Here is a 7919-nt window from a genome sequence, read left to right as displayed (position 1 = left end):
GTCCAATAATAGGGAAATGGTGACATAAATTATGGTACATCTCTAGGATGATCTATTATATTATATATATTATATTAAAAGGGATGCTTTTCAACAAATTTTAAAGACGTGGGAAAATGCACAAAATGATGTTAAAAGAAAAGGAATTGTATATATCATTTAACCTCAGTTATGAAAATATATTTGTATATGAATAGAAGAAAAGAAAATATAGCAGTATTTTTTTGTGGATTATGTAATTATGGGTGATTTTAAAAATGAACATAGTTTACGTACAATAGAATGGACAGATATTAACTGTCCAGTTCAATAAATTTTGATAACTGTATACACTTGTATAAATGTCATCCAAAATGAGAGAACATTTCCATTATCTGAGAAGGTTCCTTCTCCAGTTAATCTCCCTTCTGCCCTTGCCTTCTTGTCAGTACTACACCACCACCGTCCTCATTTTTATCACAGTAGGTTAGTTTTAATGACATGAAAAAAACCTCTGCCCTCTCCTTCAGAGTCTCACAATGTTGCAATCAAAATCAACTGGAGCAATTTGTCTCTTTTTTAATTTCATATAAATGGAATCATATTCTTTTGTGTTTGGCTTCTTTCACTCAACATAACATTTTAGAGATTTGTCATTATGTTATGTGTTTGTTCCTTTTTATTGCTGAGTAGTATTCCATTGTATGAATATACCATGATTATTTATCCACTTTCTTATTGATGGACATTTGGATATTTTCCAGATTTTGGCTATTATGAATCAGTTTGCTATGATTATGTTTTGTCTTTATGTGATCGTAGTTTTTCACTTCTCTTGGGTTTATACCAAAGAGTGCAACTGCTGGGTCATAGAGCAGATGTACATTGCACTTTATGAGAAAAGAAAAAGGTAGTTTTCCAAGGTGGTTGCACCATTTTACATTTTACTTCCACCAGAAGCATATGAAAGTTCTATTGTTTGTACATCCTTGCCAACAACTGGTCAAGTCAAATTTTTATCCAGTGTTGTGGGTGTGAAATGATATTGTGTTTTATTTTGGAAGGAGAAAACCCTCTTTAACCTGGTTTCAAGGTTGTCTCATAGATCATTTCAAATACCATCCCAGGCTCTTCTGCTTACCCCCTCTATGTGTTCTGTGTCCTATTAGAATTGGACTTTTCTTGTGCCCTAAACCGTGCTTTCCTGCCTCTGTAGTGGTTGCAAGATTGAGGGCGAGAGGGTTAGAAATGTAGAGGGAGGGGAGAAAGAGGAAAACAGGGAAAGGGAGACAGAGGCAGACATATACAAAAGACAGAAAGAGTCAAGGTGGCAGAGAGATGGGATTAGACAAAGATGAGAAAAATAAAGGAAAGGAGATAGGCACCAGATAGAGGAGGAGGGGGACAATGGGACAGCAGGAAAAGTGATAAGGAAAGAGAGTAAGAAGAAGTGTGCATGAGGGGAGGGGACAAAAAAAGGAAGTGAAGCGGGACATGGAAGGGAAGGGAGGATGGAGACGGGACATGAAGAAAGGGAGGAGACAAAGGGAAAAAGAGAAGCAAAATCTTTCCCGCACCACCCATCCAGCGGGCAGCCTTGGATTGTCCCAGCCCTGGAGGGAAGCTCATTTGCCAGCGAGATCTGTCTCTGCTCCTGGTGGGCTGATGCCCAGGAAGCAGCGCTGAGTTGTGCTGAGAACATCCCTCATTAATATCAGAGGCCCCAGCCAGCCCTAATGGCCCCTGAGCCTCGTGGGCTGCAGAGGGACCAGAGAGCTTACATGTTGGTTGGGCAGATGCCAGGCTGTGCTCACAGAGAGGACACTTCCCTGGGCTAGCCTGGGGTCTGATGCCAGGCCAGGGCCTTGAGACTTCTGAGTCATCTGGAAGGCAAACAGTAGTTCCTTTGGAGTGATGGAAACATGGTGAGTCCAGTTCCCTCTCCTGGGCCTGACTAGGGTGACAAGCAGCCCCCATGAGTATAGTTAACGGTCAGAGAGAAGCAGCTCATGGCAACCGTGTCATTTGAGTCAGTCCTTTGGGTACATTTGGTCAGTCAACAGAAACTGAATCTTGCCCAAATCTCACCTGTCCTCAAATAGCTCACAGTCTAGTCAGAAAGAGGTGACAGTCAACAAAATTACTAAGACTTAAATATGTGCTATAAGAGATAAATATGGTAGTAACTCCTTTCAAACCTCAAAAGCTCAGTAAAGATTTATTTATTTAATGAATAAATGAATGTTCAACCCATGTATCCAGTAGCACGGAGGAAGAAGGGTTATCGATGAACTAATCCTTTGCACAGGATTGGACACATGATGGATGCCCCAGTTCAGCTTTATTAAATGAATGGCTGGTTATATTTTACTGCAGGGGAAAATGTGATACTTCTCAGGAAAGTAGCACTCTAAACTGCTGTCACTCACTAGTACTTTAATATGTCCATTTTTGCTGATATTTACAAATCATATTAGTTCCCTTAAAACTCGTATCCATTCTGTGAGTTGGGCAGGGCTGGAATCACCATCTGCATTTACAGATGAAGAAGTCGAGGACCAGACAGGCTGGGTGTTGCCCCTTGAAGTCCTAAAGCCACATCTGGAGTGCAGGGCTCCTAACAGCTCAGCCAGTTCTCTTTCTCCACTCCATGTGGCCATCCTCATGTTCAGTAACAGCTAATGGAGGGGGAGGTCTGATGCCATTGGGGCTTTGGGGGGAAGGATTATAGTGGTAGAAGTGGGAACTCTGTGCCGGCACTAAGGGAGTGGCTCTATAGAAATGATTTCATGTAACTATCACAACAGCCTTATGAGATAGGAATGGTTATTTAATTAATTAATTAATTTATGGCTGAGCACAGCACGTGGCTTGCAGGATCCTAGTTCCCCTACCAGGGATTGAACCTGGGCCACCACAGTGAAAGCGCCGAGTCCTAACCACTGGACCAGGGAATTCCGCAGCGCCCCACCCCCACTTTTTTTAGACTTAAGGAAATATAGGCTCAGAAATATCGAGTAACTTGTCCAAGGTCAGAGCTGGAATTCAAACTAGATCTGTTGTACTTTGAAGTTCACATTTTTTCCACTGCATCATGGTTACTCGAGGTGATTTTGGAAAGAGATGAGCAAAGTGATAACATCGAAGTTTCTGAGACTCTTCAGCAAATCACAGTTTCTCTGGCATGGGGTGGGAATCGAAGGGTGGAAATTGTGCATCTCCAGGCCTCAGGGGCACTTTGGGATTTCCTCCCTGTGGGAGGAACACACTGGATTTTATTTGGCTCCCCCGTTCCCCCCTCCAGCGATAGAAAGAGTAAAAAGTCCTCATTAGCTGGGGTAGCTGGGCTTCCTTGCAAATTTAGGGACAAACCAACCAATCAAGTTTAAGTGGGACAGAGGAGGGGAAGGGTTTGAGGGGAAAGAAAATTACCCATAATTCTCTGAGGTAGATTACGTCACGCCTGCAACCAGCCTGGGGAATTTCAGTGCCTGTGAGGATCGCCCAGCCTCTCCGCTCAACTTTCTCCCCTTCCCTCCATCTGCTTCAGTCCCCAGCCCCAGGGCCCATCCCCAGCTCTGCTGTTACCAAGAGCAACTCTACCTCAGACATCTTAAACGGCTTTCTTATCGTCTCCTTCCTACTGCCATTTTAATACTTATAGAAACCTCCAGAGCCTGGGGTCTGGGCCCTGATCTGTCTGTTATACTTCATTCTGTTTGTCAGTGTGTATTAATAGTCAGGGCTTTTCCAGTGGCAAATGGTAGGTACCCATTTTACACTTGCTCAGAGAGAAAGAGTTTTGCTGGCTTTTTAACTGGGAGGGACAGGGGTACGATATCAAGGGTCAGAGGAGCTTGTCAGACTCAGGGTCCCTGTGTACAACTGTTCAGCTTGTATACTGCACAGGGCACCACATCTAAGGGGGGGCCATTCACATGGCATTGTATGTGAAATACATGCCATTCACATACTAACCCACATGAGGTAGGTGAGACGGTTTCAGCTGAGTCCTGGAGCAGTGAGGGAGAATCCCCTCTTTAATAAAGCCACATGGGCATACGAAGCCCTAAACAAGCTCAGGAGATATGTTCACACAGGTGCAACCGTGCATGTCCCAACCACTTCCTGCCTCCCCTAAGACTGCTTCTCTCACCTGCGTCTCTCAGAGACACGTTCCTGTCCCCTGCCCTCCAACTCCAACCATCCTCAGAGGGCAGGATGGCCACTGGGGCTAGAACGTTCCTTCAGGGTGACTGAACATGGCAGAGGGCATAGCCACCTCTGTTTCTATTTCCAGGGCCCATGACTTAGGGTTGTTCAGGTTGTACTCTGATATATATGTATATATGGGATATATATGTGATATATAATGGTATATATGTGTATATATATGGATGTGTGTATATATATATATATATATATATACACATACACACACATACCTTTTTTTTTTTCTTTTTTTTTGCCGAGTGCTGCGCAGCATGCAGGATCTTAGTTCCCTGACCAGGGATTGAACCTGGGCTCACAGCAGTGAAAGCGCTGAGTCCTAACCACTGGACTGCCAGGGAATTCCCTGTACTCTGATATATTAACATAGAGCTTTTTTTTTTTTTTTTTTTTTTTTTAAATTTATTTATTTATGGCTGTGTTGGGTCTTCGTTTCTGTGCGAGGGCTTTCTCCAGTTGTGGCAAGCGGGGGCCACCCTTCATCATGGTGCGCAGGCCTCTCACTATCGCGGCCTCTCCCGTTGTGGAGCACAGGCTCCAGATGCGCAGGCTCAGCAGCTGTGGCTCACGGGCCCAGCTGCTCTGCGGTATGTGGGATCCTCCCAGACCAGGGCCCGAACCCGCGTCCCCTGCACTGGCAGGCAGACTCTCAACCACTGCGCCACCAGGGAAGCCCAACATAGAGCTTTTTTAACTTGAGGCAAAGGTGCTTTTCCCTAATTCACACAAAGGTGTTATATAGGCTGGGATGACCCTGGCCAGTGTTTTCATTTCTATAAGGAGGCCCAACAGGCTTTAAGTAGGGGTATGACCCATTTATAGAGTTCCAAATTGCAATAGATGTCATTGATTTCTGTATGTCCACCTTCAAACTATCAGGTTCCAGAGTGATCTTTCTAATGTACAAATCCAATGATATTGCATGAATGAATGAATGAATCAAAAGAGTTATTCAGGAACAAAGAGAAAGGTTGTCAAGCTGCACTGAGGATCCAGCTGAGATAAGAAATTACAAATTTGCAGAGCCGCCAACTTGCACTGCTGTGTCATGTTTTCCGGCAACAGACCAGCAGAAAAGACAGGTTTGTAAGATGGAGACAGAGCTAGAATTTTGCCATGTCAGACTCGAGAGTGAAGGGTGCTGGTGAGAGAGTAATTTTGATGACTCACCACAGCGGTGAAGGTTGGGTAAGAAGGAGCATAGCACAGTGCTTTCGTCTCTCAGCTCTGCTCTGTCATTCCCCACTGTTGTAGAGAGGGCTCCTCTGTGTGGTGAAGATGGTTGTGGTGAGCCCTAGACTTTCATCCTTCCAGTATAATTCTACAGGCAAAAGGCTGGCTTCCAGCTAGTCCCAGTTGCAGTGCTGGGAAGAGCACTAATTGGCCTGCTGTGGGTCACATGACTATCTTGGGGCCTATCGTGGTCGTGGGAGGGGAGTGGAGCACTCTGATTGGCCAGCCCTGGATCACATGGTCACACTTACTGTCAGGAAAGTGGGTGTGTCTTACTAGAAGACGGGGGAACATTCACCAGTGAGTAAAATTGGTAACTGTCATACCCATCTTCGCATCTTCTCATCATTCAACAAAAATGTACTGAGCACCCACCATGTGCCAGGCACTGTGCTATGCTCCTTCTTTTTTTTTTTTTTTTTGCAGTAACGTCTCAACTTTTGTTGGCCTCCTGCTCCCCAGGGCACCCTCCTTCTGCAAACTCAGTGCCTCAGAACTTTGGTGTCTGAGGTCTCAGACACCACTTTGCCGTCCACGAGCCTGAGGGTGGTGGTCTTCCGATGGTTTGCATGGAGTTGCTGCTGTTCACGGCGTCACCAAGATTGAAGTCCTCCCCATCTTCCAGCAGGCGGTGGTAGGTGTTGATCTCAGCCTCCAGCTTGACCTTGATGTTCAGCAGGGCCTCATACTCCTAGGTCTGGCGTTGCCCCACTGCTCAGGTCTGGGCCAGCTCTGACTCCAGGTGCAGGAGGACCCCATTGAGCTGTTCCATCTGCATGGCATAGCGGGCCTCCACTTCCCTCAGGCTGTTCTCCAAGCTGGCCTTGAGATTTCTCACGGAGTCCAGGTCGATCTCCAGGGACTGGACAGTGCGTCTCAGCTCCGTGAATGTCATCTCAGCAGCTCCTATCTCAGCGGTCTGCAAGGTGACCACTGTGGTGCTCTCCTCAGTCTGCTGGGACCGTACTTGTCCAGCTCCTCTCGGTTCTTCTGAGCCAGCTCGTCATTCTGGGCCCGGATGTCTGCCATGATCTTGCTGAGGTCCTGAGCTTTGGGGGTATCCAACTCCACGGTCAACCCAGAGTTGGCAGTCTGGTTTTGTAGACCCTTTACTTCCTCCTCGTGGTTCTTCTTCACGAAGAGCAGCCCCTCCTTGAGAGCCTCGGTCTCAGTCTCTAGCTGCAGCCAGGTGACACTGGTGTCATCAGTGACCTTGTGGAGCCTGTGGATGTCACTCTCCACAGACTGGCACGTGGCCAGCTCCATCTCATACTTGACTCTGAAGTCATCAGCAGCAAGACAGGCATTGTCCACAGAACTTGCAAAAATCTGAGCCCTGAGGTCCTCGATGGTCTTCAAGTAATGCCCCCAGTCTCTGACCTGGGGTCTCTTCTTCTCCAGGTGTTCCCGGATTTTGCACTCCAGTCTCCTACGATCAGCCTCCAGGCTCCTCACCCTCTCCAGGTAAGAGGCCAGGCGGTCATTCAGGTCTTGCACGGTCTCCTTTTCGCCCTGGATGCCCCCTACACCCACCAGACCCCCGGCCATCCCGGCGCCCAGGTTCCTGGATCCCCAGCCGCCTCAGACGCTGGTGGAGTGGGACACGAAGATCCGGGAGCCCGAGCCCCCGGCGCCTGCATAGACGCTGGCAGCGCTGCTGACCGCTTGGAGCCGGTGGCCCGGTGACTGCACGGAGCCCAGGGACCGGTAGTTGGAGAAGGGGGACTGGGCCCTGAAGCTCATGTTGTTTGTTCCGTGAGGAAAGAGCGAGGCCAGGACTCAGGTGCTGGGCGGTCGCTATGCTCCTTCTTACCCAACCTTCACCGCTGTGGTGAGTCATCAAAATTACTCTCTCACCAGCACTCTTCACTCTCGAGTCTGACATGGCAAAATTCTGACTCTGTCTCCATCTTACAAACCTGTCTTTTCTGCTGGTCTGTTGCCGGAGAACATGACACAGCAGTGCAAGTTGGCGGCTCTGCAAATTCATGATTTCTCATCTCAGCTGGATCCTCAGTGCAGCTTGACAACCTTTCTCTTTGTTCCTGAATAACTCTTTTGATTCATTCATTCATTCATGCAATATCATTGGATTTGTACATTAGAAAGATCACTCTGGAACCTGATAGTTTGAAGGTGGGCGTACAGAAATCAATGACACCTATTGCAATTTGGAACTCTATAAATGGGTCATACCCCTATTTAAAGCCTGTTGGGCCTCCTTATAGCCTATAGAATAAAGTCTAACCTGTTTATTAGTTTGGCATACAGAGCCTGGCCCCTCCCTCACTAACGGCCTTAGCTCCCTGCCCTCCTATCTTCCTACTTTCTGACCTATGATCTCTCAGCTCGTTTCCTTAACTCACCCATGCTGTTCATGCTTCTGGGCCTTTGCTTACACTGTTGTTCCTGCCTGAGTGCTCTTCTCACTTTCTTCCACGAGTAAATTCTTGCTCATACTTAAAGACTCAGCTCAA

At 47.0% G+C, this 7919-nt stretch overlaps 1 pseudogene; it reads right to left on the bottom strand.

Annotated features, from left to right (window-relative positions):
* Positions 1–5868: 5868 nt before the first annotated feature.
* Positions 5869–7219, bottom strand: LOC118899778 (annotated as a pseudogene).
* Positions 7220–7919: the final 700 nt, after the last annotated feature.

This window comes from Balaenoptera musculus, chromosome 8 (genome assembly GCF_009873245.2).
Source record: "Balaenoptera musculus isolate JJ_BM4_2016_0621 chromosome 8, mBalMus1.pri.v3, whole genome shotgun sequence".
NCBI lineage: Eukaryota > Metazoa > Chordata > Mammalia > Artiodactyla > Balaenopteridae > Balaenoptera > Balaenoptera musculus.
This window is presented reverse-complemented; position numbering and strand designations above follow the sequence as displayed.